The sequence below is a fragment of the Sciurus vulgaris genome, assembly GCF_902686455.1.
Source record: "Sciurus vulgaris genome assembly, chromosome: 2".
Classification (NCBI taxonomy): domain Eukaryota; kingdom Metazoa; phylum Chordata; class Mammalia; order Rodentia; family Sciuridae; genus Sciurus; species Sciurus vulgaris.
Window position 1 is genome coordinate 76284091 of NC_136462.1, and position 15914 is coordinate 76300004.

A 15914-nucleotide genomic window follows, 5' to 3' on the forward strand; every position below is an offset into this window, starting at 1 on the left:
AGTAGGCATCCACATCCCTTAAATATACTGTACTTCCCTTTTACTCCATAATACTAATCACCACATAATATACCATCTACTTTACCAATGTTTATTTAATCCCTTTGAATATGAAGTCCATGAGATTTTGCTTATATCTAGAATAGTACCCAATGAGTACTTCCTAAATACTTACTGATGACTTTGTTCTAATTTTCATGTACAAATAGTCTTGAAATTTTGTCTCCACCTCCTAACTCTACTGCTCTCCCTCTGTATATAACAGACCTGATCCACTTGTAAACCAGAATTAAAGTGCAATGAATATTTAAATTACTGATCAATTCATTAATCGTTGATTGCACTAGAGACATGAGAGAGCAGGGTGGTAGAGTGATAAATCTATCATCTGAATTGAAAATAGAATGTTATTCATGTATTCACTGGACAAATATTTATTAAGAGCCTTCTATCTTTGCTTTTACAAAGTGCTCTGCCTTGGTAAGACACTGATCAGTGCAAATATCTACACTCCAAGTAGTCACCTTCAGCATGCCACTGGAATTTGTGATTTTTTTTTTTTTGTACAGTGCACCCAAAGCAATAAACTAAGCTTAAATATGTAATGAGCTGCCTAAGGATTTGGCACAATTATATATCCTATTCTCTTAAATCAATTCCTTAGCAAATGGCAGATTGCCCTTCTGATTTCTAGGAGGAATTTTTAGGAATCTATTTGAAATGCACAAATACTTTTAAAAGCTTGATAACAAGAAATAGACTGGTGGCTCATATGAGGGAGGGAGAGAAAAGGAGACAGGAGTTTAACTGTGAAATTGGATCCCAAAAGGTATGTTGGGGGTGAGATAAGGAGAGAAGAATCACTAGGACCCTCCCAACACTAATGAATCACTTCAGAAATATTGCCATTCTGTTGTCTGAGATGCCATTTAGTACATTTTTTACTAGAGTATTAAATGGTCTGTGATTAACTTGTGAGAACTGGCCCAAATTTCAGGAGACACCTACCTCACTAATGAGCAGTGCCTTAAGCCCCGGAGCCATCCGATAGATAGTGTGGAAATGAAGGATTTTTAACATGCTCCCAAGATCAAGCATGTGTAGTTTGTATGTTATTTGGAATTAAAGATTTTTCTGAAACTAACAGTTATTTCATCCGTTTATTTAGCAAACATTACTCAAGCACCTATCCCACTAATCCCCAGGGATAGAGTGGTGATGAATCAGATAATCTTCCTGGCTTCAGAAAGCTGACATTTGAGATGCAGAAGCAGACGAAAACTAAATATGGCATCTGTAAACCATTCAGAGCTGTGAAAAAAATATGCAGAGCAATGAAAGAATAACGGAGACCACTCTGAGAGGGCACTGAGGAGCCGACATTGAAGTTGCACTTGAAGGATAAAGTAGTCATGCAAAGAACTACAGATAAAGGATCCCAAGCAAAAGGATAGCAGGCAAGAATCAGGGTTAGGAAATGACTTTTTAGGCTCTGCAACAGACAGGAATACAGGGGAAGAGTTATGTGAGATGAGGTTTTGAAGAAAAAACAAAGGACAGGCAGCTAGTGTAGACAGATAATCAGGTCAGAGGCAAGCCAAAGAAAATACAATGCTAATACCTCAGGACACTTTCCCCTCCTTCTCACCAGGGAAGATTGCCTGCCTCCAGGGAATTGTTCCTCCCAGCAAGAAGTTTTTAAAGTACTCCCTGGAAGCCTCCAGTCCTGCCTTTCTGGGCAAATATGAAGAGGCACCCATGGAAGGCTCCTTTCCCACATTTCCACCACATGGGCAGGTTGAGAGGAGGAAACTTGAGAAGAAAGAAACCTGGAAACTATAGAGAACAAAAAATAACCCCACTCCCACAGATACCAGCTCTGGATCCCCTTCTCCCTCAGGAAATATCTCTTTTAGCCTTTAAATAAAACTTTTCTGCATTTGCCTCCATGTTTCTTGGATGTTCTATCTTCGACACCGGAGAAGTGGGACTCAAATCTGATTTCCATGAACCGTATTAATTTGAGGGGTGCACAGGAGTCAGTTCATATAGAGCAATGTGGATCCGGAAGGAGTAGGGATGTGACTAAATACAATGAATAACCTCTTCCTAGGACTTCCATTTAAGGCTATATATTAAGTAAGATAACATGAAAACTTCCAGCTGCAAACATCAAGAAATACTGGATAAATTGGCAAAAACTTTTTTCAACATTAGGTACAGAGCTGAACTTATAAAACAAAAAAAAGGATTCGCAGATGCCAAGGGGAAAGAGTCATAGTGACAGAAAAATAAATAAATAAATAAATAAATAAATAAACAAACAAACAAACAAACATAAGGGAACATTCTGAATGCTGGATATGTTTTAAAATTTCCATCTGGGTGGTGGTTAAGTGGGAATTTATTTATATAAAAATTGACTAAGTTGTATGCTTAGGATTTGTGCACTGTGTATTTTATAACTTACGTTTAAAAATAAATAAAACAACCAAAAAGGTAAAACAAAGACAATAATTAGAATCACAATAAATTTCTCAACTACAATAGAGACTAGAAGCCAAAGGAATATAATTTCAATTTGCTAAGGAAAAAGTATCTGTCTAGAGCTCTATAACCTATGAAGCTGTTGTTCAATATGTGGTCAAAATAAAAATATTTTTAGACGAAGACTTAAGTTCTCACTTACAGATCCTCATTCTAGATGAACTTACATAGGAAATTGCACTTGGTAAAAAGGAGTAGAACGCAAGAAATGACCAGTGAAAAATGTGTTTCAGATGCCCTTGATCTTCAGTCCACTGTTTGGGGGCCATGGAATAAGATGATGGTAAGAGCTGGGTGTGGTGGTGCATGCCTATAATCCCAGTAGCTCAGGAGGCTGAGGCAAGAGGATCTTGAGTTCAAAACCAGCCTTAGCAATTTAGTGAGGCTATAAGCAATTCAGTGATACCCTCTCTAACTAAATTATGTAAAAGGTTGGGAATATGGTTCAGCAGTTAAGCATCCCTCAGTTCAATTCCTACTACCACCCAAAAAAAGAAGAAAAAAAAAGATGGCTGAAGTTTTGTTGTCTGAATTTTTTAGATAAAAACTCTTTGCCTTTTCTTATCTGTAACATGGAGATGAGAAAAGTACCTTATGTATCCAATATTGTGAAGATTAAGTGTCCTTGGAACAATGATTGTGAGCTCTTGTTACAAATTCCACATCCAAAACCTTGACAGGAAGCCATACTCTTTGGACACCAAAGGAAGTTTTTATCAGAAATGTCTTATGTTTTTCTCTTGTGTATCAAAAATAGGTTTTCTTTTTTAAAATATGTTGGAGATCAAACCCCAGGCATGTTGGGCAAGTGCTCTACTATTTACCAATGCTGGGCAAGTGCTCTACTACTCAGCTATACCTCCAGTCCACAAATAACTTATTTCATCTTTTAAGTCTTCTAGATGTTCATTAAACTATTTCTAAAACCTAACAGGACTCCACTCAAGGGTCTCCAGCAGTACAGTAGAAGCCTCTGCTTCATATTTTTAAATGATCACGTTAGCTATTGTATAGAAAAGATAGGAGGGCAAAATGGAAAGAAGGAAGTCAGTTACAATGCATTTCAACAGGGCATGTGGAAACCTGCACTACCCTAAACTGGTCATGAATTATTTTGGGAGAAAATATAGGAAAAAAATATGAAAAACAAACAACATATTAAAATGTAAAATCTGATAAAGAACTACTGGGAACATTGGAGCAAAGTTACTAAATTTTACCTAGACACTCTAACTCAGAAAGTGCAACTCTAAAATTTACCTTTTATTTCAGTTCAGTATTATCTTTCATTAATATAATACTTTTAGTAACCACAGATTTCCATCAAAACTTATCTCTAACTATACAATTTCATACCTTACAGTTTTTACTCCCTCGCCTTTGATCATGCAATTTCATCTCCCTAAGTGTTCTTTTCCTTCTCTGCAAGGAGTTTCATGCATACTTCAAAGACTTGGTCAGATTTCATCTTCCTATCCCAAATTTATGCAGTTGGAATTAATATTTTCCCTCCTTTTCCAATGGGCAAACATCTGTGACATTAATGGGTCTTTCCTGGTGCCTGATCTTATTTACCTACATTATCACTCATGCTGGATTATAAAACCTGAAAATTAAGAAAGATGTTATTCCATTGAATCCCCTATGTCTTCCAATAAAGGATCCCTAAAATGCATTAAGGGAATTGAAGTTGAAATGAAAGGGAGGTTTATCATTCAACTATTTGAATAAGGAGACATCTAAAAAAGAATAGGGCTAACTATCAGAATCCAGGCGGCTTCAATACCTGGGAGCTACATAAAGCACTTCTAATTGCATCATCCCAAGAAGTTTACCTTTTAATGTTTCAGTTCTGATTTCTGAAATATTACTTTACCACTAGAAACACATTCCTACTTCCAAGTACCTGAGAGGTCAGGGGAAAAACTAAAAGCAGTATATTTTTTGTTTGTTTGCTATCACTACCTTAACCACCTCAATTTGGAGATGTTATTCTTATCGAACGGGAAAATATTTTGCTCTTTAGCATCCTGTTAGTTTGTCCTCTCTTCCTGTATCTTCAGGTTTTGCCCCAAAACGCCCTTCATGGATGTGACCATTACAGATCAAAACTAGCATCCATGGAGCAAATGAAGAGGGTCCAACTCAAGGACAAAACATAATGGAAATAGACTTTCTTACACAGTGAAGCAGCTTTAGGTTCTCTTGGAATTACTGTAATCATGTGACCATTTTCAATGTTCCTCTAAGAAGAGCAGAGATTGTAGTAAGTTGGACTGAATGTGGCCAACCTTGTCTGCCAGCATTCGTGAAAGGTGGCTGCTTTGAAACTGGTCTATAATAACAACATGTCTTCTAAATAATCTGAAGCCTGTTAAAATATATATTTTATGTATATACATATGTGTGTATATATACATACATGTACGTGTGTGTACATAGATATATACATATACATATATATATACAATCAGCCACTAAATAATGAGGTTAAAGGTAAAATATGCTTTTTCCCCAAATAGCATAATTCTGTACATTCACAAGTTTACAGGTTTAGAAAAACCCTCTGCTCACCTACAGAAGACTCCTAATCTAGATCAACACTTGCCCATTCCCTATTCAGCGGCTCATTTACCAGAATAATCTTCAGCCTCAAGGCATGGAAAATCTAGCCTTCTTACCTCTCACTGGGAGTGGGGGAGTACAAGATAAGCAACAATAAAAAGACAAAGCAGTTTTCTTGAGGCTAAAAAATTGCCAATGGATGGTCTTCCAGGGATGCTGCGTGGCTCAGAGGCAGTGCACACAGTCAAGCCATGGAAACCTAAGCTCTTCCATTCAGAAGTTACCTCTGATCCTCAGTGTCCTCATCTATTAAATGGGAGTAAAATTACTTCATACACAGCATAGTTGTTCATTAAATAATGTTAAATGAAGTGACCACGGCACCAGTTGTGTGGGAATGTGCTTACAAAGTGTATGTGTCCATTTGGGATCCGTTAGTTCCATGTCCCCTACTCCAGCAAGCGCCACGCTTTTCCACAGAAGGATTGTAGTAGAGCCAAAGTGAAGGGCCAGCTATCTAGTCAACTTCACAAAGTGGTGAACTCGCAAAGCTAAAGTATATCTAGGACAAAATGGACAGAATTCCATGCTTGGCAAAATGGAAAAGGCTATTTGCTGTTGTTTGGTTAAGTGGCCCCCATAGGCCCATGTGTTGGAGGCCAAGGCCCTGGCTTGGCACTTTTGGAAGGTGGTGGGAATGTGGAGAGGTGGACCTAGTGGGAGGTCTTCTGATCGTTGGTGGCACATCCTTGAGAGGAATCATGGGACACACACATCTCCCTCCTTTGTGTGCTCTCTTCCTTTATTTTACCTACTAAGAGTTTAGCAGTTTTGTTCTACCACAGGCTCACCACCATGATGCGATGCTTCACCACAGGCCTACAAGCTATGGGACCAAATTATTGCAGATTATAACTCCAAAACTGGGTCAGGATAAACTTTTCTCTAGATAATTTAATTATATCAAGTGTTTGATACAGCAATGAAAATCTGACTAAAACACTCCAATTCAGTATATACATTTTCAATTTGAATAATAAGTTATTCAATGTTCATTATATATAATCTCCTGGAGCCTCACCAAGAGGATGGATTTCAGTAACAGGTATTTTGATTCCTGAGCACAATTAAAATCTTTATCCTTCTTGTGGTGACTATGGACTATTAGAGTAGTAGTATAAAAGCTCAGAGATAGAAGCTAGAAATAAAAAGAATGATGGGGCTAGGTCAGGGAAGAATTCCAAAGAAATCAGAAATGCCAAGGTTGGAAGACAGAATGAATGAAAGTGAGTGGGAGAGCATATGGGGCAGCAGGGTTAGAAAGAGACAAGGAGAAGTAGTAAGATATCCAGTGTAAATTTCTAGAAATACTAGCTTAAGATATGATTATCTTCTTTATTCTCTCCTACAGAACTTTTATTAAATTCTACCTTGTTCATTAATGCACTTAGGCAAGTATAGTTTTAAGAGAACTTAAAGAGGAAAAACAGAATCAAATGCAAGATTATAAATGTAAAGATGTGCTACATCTGCATCAATAGAAAATTTGTTTTATTTCACCTCTACTAAATAGATGTTGAGCAAATAATTATAAGTTTGAAGGGGTAAAACACTCCTGAGGTCAATTCAGCTGGTGTTTGGGGAGTAAGAGCTAGACTAAGAAAAGACAGGAAGCTGCTCAGAGGTCAGACATGCGTCAAGAAAGGTGGGAGCTAAGAATCTATCCGCTGGGATGAATCAGATTGCTAACTGACTTCTACAGGACAAAGACATTTTCACAAAAGCATTGAGAGAAAGAACAGCCATGTGTCCTAAGAGGAAAGCATTTCACTAAGAAGGGAAAGTTACCATTGATGTCAAATGCTGCCGTGAGGGCAAGTGAGATCACAAGGAACAGTTCAGTTTGGTGGCGAAGACCATCCGAGTGAAGAAATAACCCAGAGACCAACCTAAAAGGAGGAGTTCATGAGTCAGAGAAGGGCTCCTTCTCTTTCACTAGGTGAGCTCATCTCTTTCTGTGCCATCAATTACCTTCTGTGATCTACCCCAAGTCAACTGCTCTAGCCCAGACATCACCCTCTCACTCCTGTTCTCTCTCCCTCTCTCCCCCTCCCACCAAGCTTCAGGGTACTATCACAGCCTTTGGTAACTGCATCTACTTGCCACATCCTACAGGAATATCCATTTCACTGCATCCAAAATGGAACTGATCCTCTTTCTCCCAAACTGCTCTACCCTGTACTTTCTCTCTTGGTGACTACTGTCTACATTAACATCTGAGGGAAGTACAGATTTCTCTTTCGTATACTTTCTTTTAAAAAAACCACCAACAAAATGCTTGTGATACTTGTAACCCCTTGATAGCTCTTTGACCCATCACCTCCCCTCCGTCCCCTAGACAGTTAAGATTCTCGTTGGTCTTCATCATTCCCCACCTGCATTACTTCACACTCTCCCTATTCCCTGTCTAGCCTGGCACTACTCCACAACTATGCCCAAGCGACCCTTCCAAATTGCAAATCTAATCATGTGAATACCCAAGATTCAAATTCTTCCTTTAGGATCAATAATCACCATGGATATGAGATATGAGAAACACACCTCACCTTTGTGCTTTGATTTTCCTTCTGTACAAAGGGGATCATGCTGAATTTCTTTTTCTACAGCAAAGGATTTCTGTGATGATTAATTCAACATTGCTCCCTCTAAACTAAGTTTTAAGGATTGTAAATGTCAGAAACAAGTCTATGATATAAAGCTAAGTTTTAAAGTTTTAGCTAGCAGAATACTAAATAATATTTTATAGTGTGATGCCATCAATTTAAAATGCATAGTAAAATCCTAGAAGGAAACAATTTAAATTTTTAATGGCATTTCTCTCTTAATGATATGATTACAGACAACTATTATTTTCTTCATAATACACTTTCTACATTTTCCACAAAAGGCCTAGGATTCTTCTATAATAGAGTAAAAAATATTCAACTTTTGAAAACCTGAGCTGTCTGAAAGAGTCACTAGTACAAAGGAGAACTGCCAATATTTAAGATAGTCATCATGATACTGAGGAGGGCTGCTGGGCTTGCTTACTTATTGAACTGCTACAGGAAGGGTGCTTTCTTTGTGCTTCTCCCCAGGGTTAAGGTCCAAGAAACATTACCAAGGACAATTCTGAACCACCTCCGTACCACCTGGCTAAGGAGAATGAAAGTAATACAGAAGCTGACAGATAATTAAAAGAGGCTACCACACAGCTAATGGGTTCAGATTGGTGGGAGACAATTGTAGCTGTGGTCCTCAGAACAAAATTCCAAATACCAAATCAGACACCAAATAAATAATTATAATTTATATTGAGGCTTTAACAAGTTCGCCAAGTGAAAATTCAGTCAATAATCTTTACCAATTTTATGCATACCATCCAGGAGAAATGGAAGAACAACCCCAAAACAAATCAATAATTGATTCTTTCTGGAAAGTTTGATTTTCATTAAAGGATTATTCTCTGCCTGTCTATATTTTCAGATTCTTGGCTTATCTCTTTCAAAGAGAAAGTTCCTTTAAACATTTCCACTACATAGGAGAGTAGACACATGCTTAATTATAGGGCACAAAATTTTCCATGTGTTAGTTCACCTCACATCACTCAGAAGAATCTGTACAGCAACGTTTTTAATGTAATACACTTGATAAAAATCATCATTAGAAAAACTTGGTAGATTTAAACCAGTAATTTTCAACCAAGGGTGAATTCTGTCCACATAAGGACATTTGACAATGTCTGAAGACTTTGTTTTATCTATCTCTATATATTCTAATTCTAGTTCATGATCACTGGTTTTCAGGAGTACCATTTTCTTTGTTAGGCCCAAAGTTGACCACTTTCCTACTAAGTGCCCTCCCAGGAAAACTCAGGATTCTCACAAAGAATAGGAGAGAGGGTCAATTGTCTAGTCTTTCCCAACCTCTCCCCGAAGGACTCAAGCATCAAGCCTTCTTCATCAATACAAATCAGAAAGACTGCTTCTAAATTTTATGCACACCTGGACATCACATTAACTATCATCTTTATCATGCTATTCTTTATCTGGAAGATGCTGTTTAACAATCTGATCAAAGAACAAGAATTAAGTACAAATTAGACTCTGAGGCTATATGGAGTCCTAGGACAGAAGGGTTAGATAAAAGATGATCAAGACAAAACCAGTCAAATATCAAGTATCACCTGAATTCATCATTCCAAGCTTTGGAACACAAAAACTTGGGTTTTAAATCCAATTGTACCATTCAGTAGCTGCACAGCACACAACTACCACATTTCATGAGTCTGTTTTCTCTTATCTAAACTGGAAATAGTCACATTTACCTTCCAGGGCTCTTTTTGATTCCAAACAATAAATGACCAACAGTTTCCTTCTCCCTTTTATACCAATATTGTAGTAGTGACTAGCTCGTGTTCATGTTCAAACACTTCCTCAGTGGAAAATTTAGTATCTCAGAGCCTTGGTTTTCATATCGTAAAAGTTGTTTACAAACACAAAGTAAATACCAAATATTTTAGCATCTCATGTGCCAGGTACTCAGAAAGTGCTCTAACATGGTGGCTATCATTGCTCTCCAGATAGGTCTTAGGAGTGCTCATCTTTCCGAGGGCCCTGCCTGCTGTGTGATTAAAGGATCCCAACATCTGTGTGATCCTGCATCATGTGGTTCACTTCTTTGGGCCTCTCTCTCCTGGAACACCTGAGCACACCACTCACTCATTCACAGGGAGTTCCTTGGGCCCTCATGAGAGGGTTTAACATCTCCCAAACATATTTCTATTTTTTCCCCTATTCTCTGATATATAAAAGTGAAAATCTTAAGTTTCAAGTATCAACATATTTGTAGTTAATTTTTATCTGACACATGAAAATATTTGTACATACTAAAGTTATACCATTTATTGTTTCAATGTATGTATGTACTGTGTAATGTTTAAATCAGGTTGAGCACATTTGTCTTAAATATCTATCATTTCTTCATATTTGAAAACATTTAAAATCCTTTATTTTAGCTTTTTTTAAAATTTTTATATAAATGTTGATAGACCTTTATTTTATTCATTTTTATTTATATGCGGTGCTGAGAATCGAACCCAGTGCCTCACACATGCTAGGCAAGCGCTCTACCACTGAGCCACAACCCCAGTCCCTCTTTTAGCTTTTTGATATGTGCCATACATAATTGTCATCTACAGTCACCCTGCCGTGCAATGGAGCACCAGCTTCTTACTCCTATCTGCAACTTTGTGCCAAAGTTCAGACTCCCAACTCTCTTCAACCTCTAGTAACCATCATTCTACTCTTAACTTCTATGAGTTCAACTGTTTTATATTCTACATGAGTGAGAACATTGGCACTTGTCCTTCTATGCCAAACTTATTTCACTTAGCATAATGATTAGTAGTTCCATTGATGCTTTTGCAAATAACAGAATTTTATTACTTATAATTGAATATTATTCCATTGTGCATATGTACAAATGTTTCTTATCAGTTGTTGGGCCCTTGGGTTGATTCTGTATCTTGGCTACTGTGAATGGTGCTGCAGTGAACATGGAGGTGCAGGTGTGTCTTTGACATATTGATTTCATTCTCTTTAGTCAAACTCAGTAATGGAATTGCTGAATCATATTGTAGTTCTATATTTCATTTTTTTGAGAAGTCTCAATATCATTTTCCATAATGACTATACTAATTTATGTTCCCACCAACAGTAAGAGTTACCTTTTCTCTGTATACTCACCAGCACTTGGTTTTGGCTTTTTATAATAGCCATTCTTACCGGGGTGAGACGATATTTCATTGTGGTTTTAAGTATCAAGGCTTATGTTCACTATCATAACTGGACCCCAGTGAATGCCCAAATAAATCCCTAACAACTCAGGAATCTTGTGTCTGGAGCTTTGAAAGAGAGACTGGGGGCCCTTAGGTCTAGATCTTTGCTGAGCTTATATGAAATTATCTGAAACATTGCCTACTTCTCCACTGGGTATTCACTCCAACCTTTTAGCCTATTTTGACTTTTGTACCATGTTTGAGAAATGGTATCTCACTGTTTTGATCTTTCCTTATAGCATTTGAAACAGCTATCAAAGTCAGCCTTTCGAGGTCATTGTATGAGCACTGCTGTATCGTCAACCCTCCAGAAACTTCACTCCTCTAGGTTTGTCCTGCTCCCACCCTCCACTGAAACAATGAATTGATTTAGCAAATTCTCATAAATAGCAATCTTTAGTATCAGAAAAAATTATATCATTCAATTGAGGTGGATTTTTGATGCAGTAGATAATGCAACACAATATGAATTAAGTCTACAGTTAATTTCATGTTTTCTCCCATGAACTAATTCCCAGTTAGTCCCTCAATACTCCTGCTCCATCCTCTCCCTGATAATAGCTCATCCTTTTCTGCATTCTTCTTTACCTACACCTTATTAAGTATTCACCCTCTGGCATTGTCTGTTTACCTATCTTCCTAAATAGATACCAAGCAGATGCTAAGCAGGACTGGCTCATTTGTTTCTATTAACTGATACTGCACAGGGCATGGTCCATTAAAGTTAATCAATAAAAGTTTGTTGGAAGAATTGCACATATAAGATATGTATATTTTCATACAGTATAATACAGGGAAATCCTATATGTCTAAAAAATCCATGAATGGAGAAAATATATTGATGGATGTAATTATACTAACCCAGGCATCAAACTGACTGCTATTGAAACTGGTGGCAGGTAGGTGATCTTGGTCTGGGTAATGTAAGATGATGGTGTCAACCAGCAAACATGTATGGAAACTGGTATGAGAGCACCTTACTTATTTTCAGACAGGCAATCCAATCCCAGCTCTCACTTTTGGTTATAATACTTCAGCTTCATTTCTATGAAACCATGAACCTAGAACATCCCTCAGAGTGATAGTTTCTTGGAGCAGCTTGGGCAGTCACACATTTGGGACCCACTTACTATGAGTAGCTCTAAGAATCCTAACTGTAAGACTCATGTGCAGTAAAGAAAAAGTGAACATCTAACAATATTGCAAATGAGCTGACCATCAGTGGGAGTGGGAAAGGAGGGCAAGAGAAATACTTTCTGGTTTTACTGTAACAATCCTGTGTGCAGTATTGCAGTGAATATTAAGAATATATCTGACAAAAGCAACTTCTATGCCATTTTCAAGAATAGGGATATTCTGACTAATAATTCCACGAGCAAAGAGATGGCAGCTAATATTTTATCAGTTTTAGGGATTTAAAATATTGTCTATGACCGGACGCAGTGGCACACACCTGTAATCCCAGTGGCTCAGGAGGCCAAGGCAGGTGAATCGCGAGTTCAAAGCCAGCCTCAGCAAAAGTAAGATGCTAAAGCAACTCGGTGAGACCCTGTCTCTAAATAAAATACAAAATAGGTCTGGGCATGTGGTTCAGTGGCCAAGTACCCCCAAGTTCAATCCTCAGTACCTGAAAAAAATAAAGAATAAGGTATTATCTATGATGACTCCAACTTGAAAACATTCCTAATTTTCTTTAGAAGTAGAAAGTGCAGACCTAAAAAAAAAAATCTTTGAAGTTTATCCGATTCAATCTACTAATTTTACAGATAACCAAAACCTAGTAGATTCGTTTGTCCAAATTTATCAGTGACTGTTTCAGATTATTATTTATTTGCACTTTAAGTTATTCCAGAAAATATTTAGGGCAGTCAACAAGGGTTAATATGTAAATAAATCAGGTTGAAGAGGGATGGGCAGGTATGAGTGCGGTCAGTGCACCAGTATAGACTGGTTAGGTGTGGGCAATGACTTTGTTTCCATGCTTTGTAACAGTTGAATTTAGGAGCTATTTTCATGCTTTCGCACACACTAGTTGATCAAAGTTATTAAGCCTATACCAAGAGCACAGAATTCTTCCCATGTTCTCATAGAGAGCATGGGTTTCACATTTCACACAGCACACTGCAGCATGTCAGAGAGGTAGTTCTTTCTGATAATATCCCCATAATATAATGATGGAGTCACACGTGGAGATGTGCAGCTCAACAAAAGTGACTCTTGGGAGGAGGTCTACGATGCATCAGGCACCCAGCTTAAAACAGGAAGAGAATCTAGAGAACAGGTGGACAGCATACTGGAGGCAAGGCTCAACAGTTTTCTCAAACATCATTGTGATAGATTTTTGAGCACTGTGATTGGTCTTTACTTTACCTGGTCCATCTTCACTGTTTTCTTACAACCTGGTCTTCTACTCTTCTACCCAGTGATCAAGCAAGATCTAAAGTCAATTCTTGAAGTCTCCCACTACCTTCCTATCCAATCAACAAGTTTATTGATGGGCTTCTTAAATATCTCAGAACCAGAAATTCCTTCTGTCCTGAATGCTCACTACCCTGTGATCATTTCACTTAACATGGAATTCCCTGAAGTTTAACTCTTTGCTTCTCGAGTCATGGTTCACTCTGACACCTTTCCAAACACAACTCAGATGACATCTTAAAACCATTGAGTATTTCTCTGGTGCTCTCAGAATAAAATTCTAAGTCCTTGTCCCATTAGACCAGGTCTTCCGTTGCTGTTGCAGCCTTACTCAGGCCCCTGTCCTCCTCACTTTTTATCCCAGGCACAGAGGTCCTTGGGCGGTTCCAGCAGGTCCTTTACCCTTTCATATCTCTAGTTACTTTCAAAGAACTTTATTTGCATTTTTCATATTGGGATTAGCTGGTTATCTGCATAATTATGTATTAGAGTCTCTCTTCCCTATGAGCTGTAAGTTTCAAAAGTTGAGGAAGTGCATCTTTCTAGCTCACTATTGTATTTGATCTAGCTCAGTACCACACACAGTGCGTGGAACATGGTAAGCACTGAAATACATGAATGAAGAAATAATGGTATGATGAAATGGGTAAGTTACAAAATAGAACTTTCTTTCCTTTTTTCTAGATAGATTGCCTTATATGATATACGGGGCCCATGTGTTCATATTCCATAGATCTAGTGTTTCTGCTTGTCTTCTAAGAGAGAAAAAGCACAAACACAGACATTTTTGTTCTTGACTATCTTTGCAAGGATGTCAACATAGCAAACAGCCTTGGAAGAAGAGGTAGTGTCTCTCTCTAGAGCAGATGGCATAGCCATTTCCTTAGCAGGATAATATACATAATGTCTTTCTCCAGAACCAAGGTTAAGCAAGCTATAAGCAGCCCTGTTATATAATTGAGGGCTTCCCAAATTTTAGGGTTTCTTAGCTATGGCAAAAAACTACTATGTGCCCAGCAACTAGTTGGATTACTCTTCATTGTCCTTATGAGATTTAGTGAGTAAGGGGAACCAATATGAGTATTAATCTCATGATGCTTGCTATACCACAAATAACAAAGTTCTGTGTCTTTGATGCAAGAGTATGATGTCTTCTGCAACCATCTATGAAGCTAACACGTTAATTTGGGTACCTTACAAATATAATAAAATCTCAGACTCTCCACAGTTTTTACATCATGTACCCTAATATTGGCAGCGCAGGGAGGAGGGAGCATGAAGGCTGAGATCCTCCTATGAAAAGTGGGAGTCTATAAAAGGCAATATTTCAATAAAGTATGTTTTAGAGATCTTCAGAAGATAATTTTGGGCTAACTCAAAATGAGATGGAAAAATCTTGGCACCAAAGTTGTAAATCATAAAGTAGTGTTACCAAATGTGGTTCTTTGAGCACTTGCAAGAAATAATTGTTTAAAATGAAGGTCCCTATGGGCAATCCCAACTCAAATCAAAATTATTCTTCCAGTTAAAACAAGTTTGCACTGATTCATTGATATCCTTCCCAGACCTCTTAGAAACCAAGAGCATGCATCTTCCCTGAGACTAAAAAGAAAATTGTATCTATTGTATAACTGGCACTATATTAAGATCAGATGGTGATAAATATAATACATTTTTCAACACCAGGATCAGAATCCCTCAACTCTTTTTAAAAAATGTTCCAGCTGCATGTGCCCTCAACTTGCTCTCATTCCATTCTCAGTGTTTACAATGATTATGTTTTCCTTCAAGTCTATATTTCAGCTTTAAATAAATAATTTAAAGATAATGGTGAAAAGAAAGAAAGAACATATCCAAAAGGAAGATAAACACAATATATTAAAAGCTCTCCATTTTGGACAGGACAAATCTGTAAGGTGGATAAGAAAGAGTTTTTTTTTAACATTTTACTTTATAGAAAACAAATTTGATTAAAAATTTGATAAAGCAGCCTATTTAAATCTATAAATGGAAAATTAAATGACATTCCCAGCAAATAAAAAAGCTCAATAGTCTTTATTGCCAGAGTAAAGTACAGTTTATGCTTCCTTTTATTTAAAAAAAGAAAAAGCTCTAAACCTTGCAGTGTCCTGGTATGACAAATACTGCTTGTTTGATGCCAAGAATGAAAGATCTAATTACTGATGGAAACTCACCTGTGAGCACAACCCAGCAAGAGCTGCTAGCAGGGCTCATTTAGAGACTTCTAATGGTTTTGATTCAAAGAACTCCCTGAAGACTGAACTGATTACATCAGGATTTCTGGCTGCAATGGTCAAAGTAATACCCACAGGATATGACAGGAATTATGATGAATATCAAAAGCTCTGCAAGTCAAAGAGTAAAATCACTTTTCTACCTGAGAGTCCTGTTCCATACAAAACTCAGTGTATATCAACAGTGAAAAGTTAATCTCTTTACAGTTGAAGTAATGAAGATATAAAATAATAACTCTTCCAGGAGAAGA

The 15914-nt window shown here is 37.5% G+C and overlaps 1 long non-coding RNA gene across 1 annotated transcript in view; it reads right to left on the bottom strand.

The window, feature by feature from the left end:
* Positions 1 to 15914, bottom strand: part of LOC306654063 — a 189172-nt gene that overhangs the window by 149532 nt on the left and 23726 nt on the right. The window contains exon 2 of the long non-coding RNA XR_013761875.1: positions 6961 to 7061. This is a non-coding gene — a long non-coding RNA (uncharacterized lncRNA). The remainder of the gene's footprint in view (positions 1 to 6960; positions 7062 to 15914) is intronic.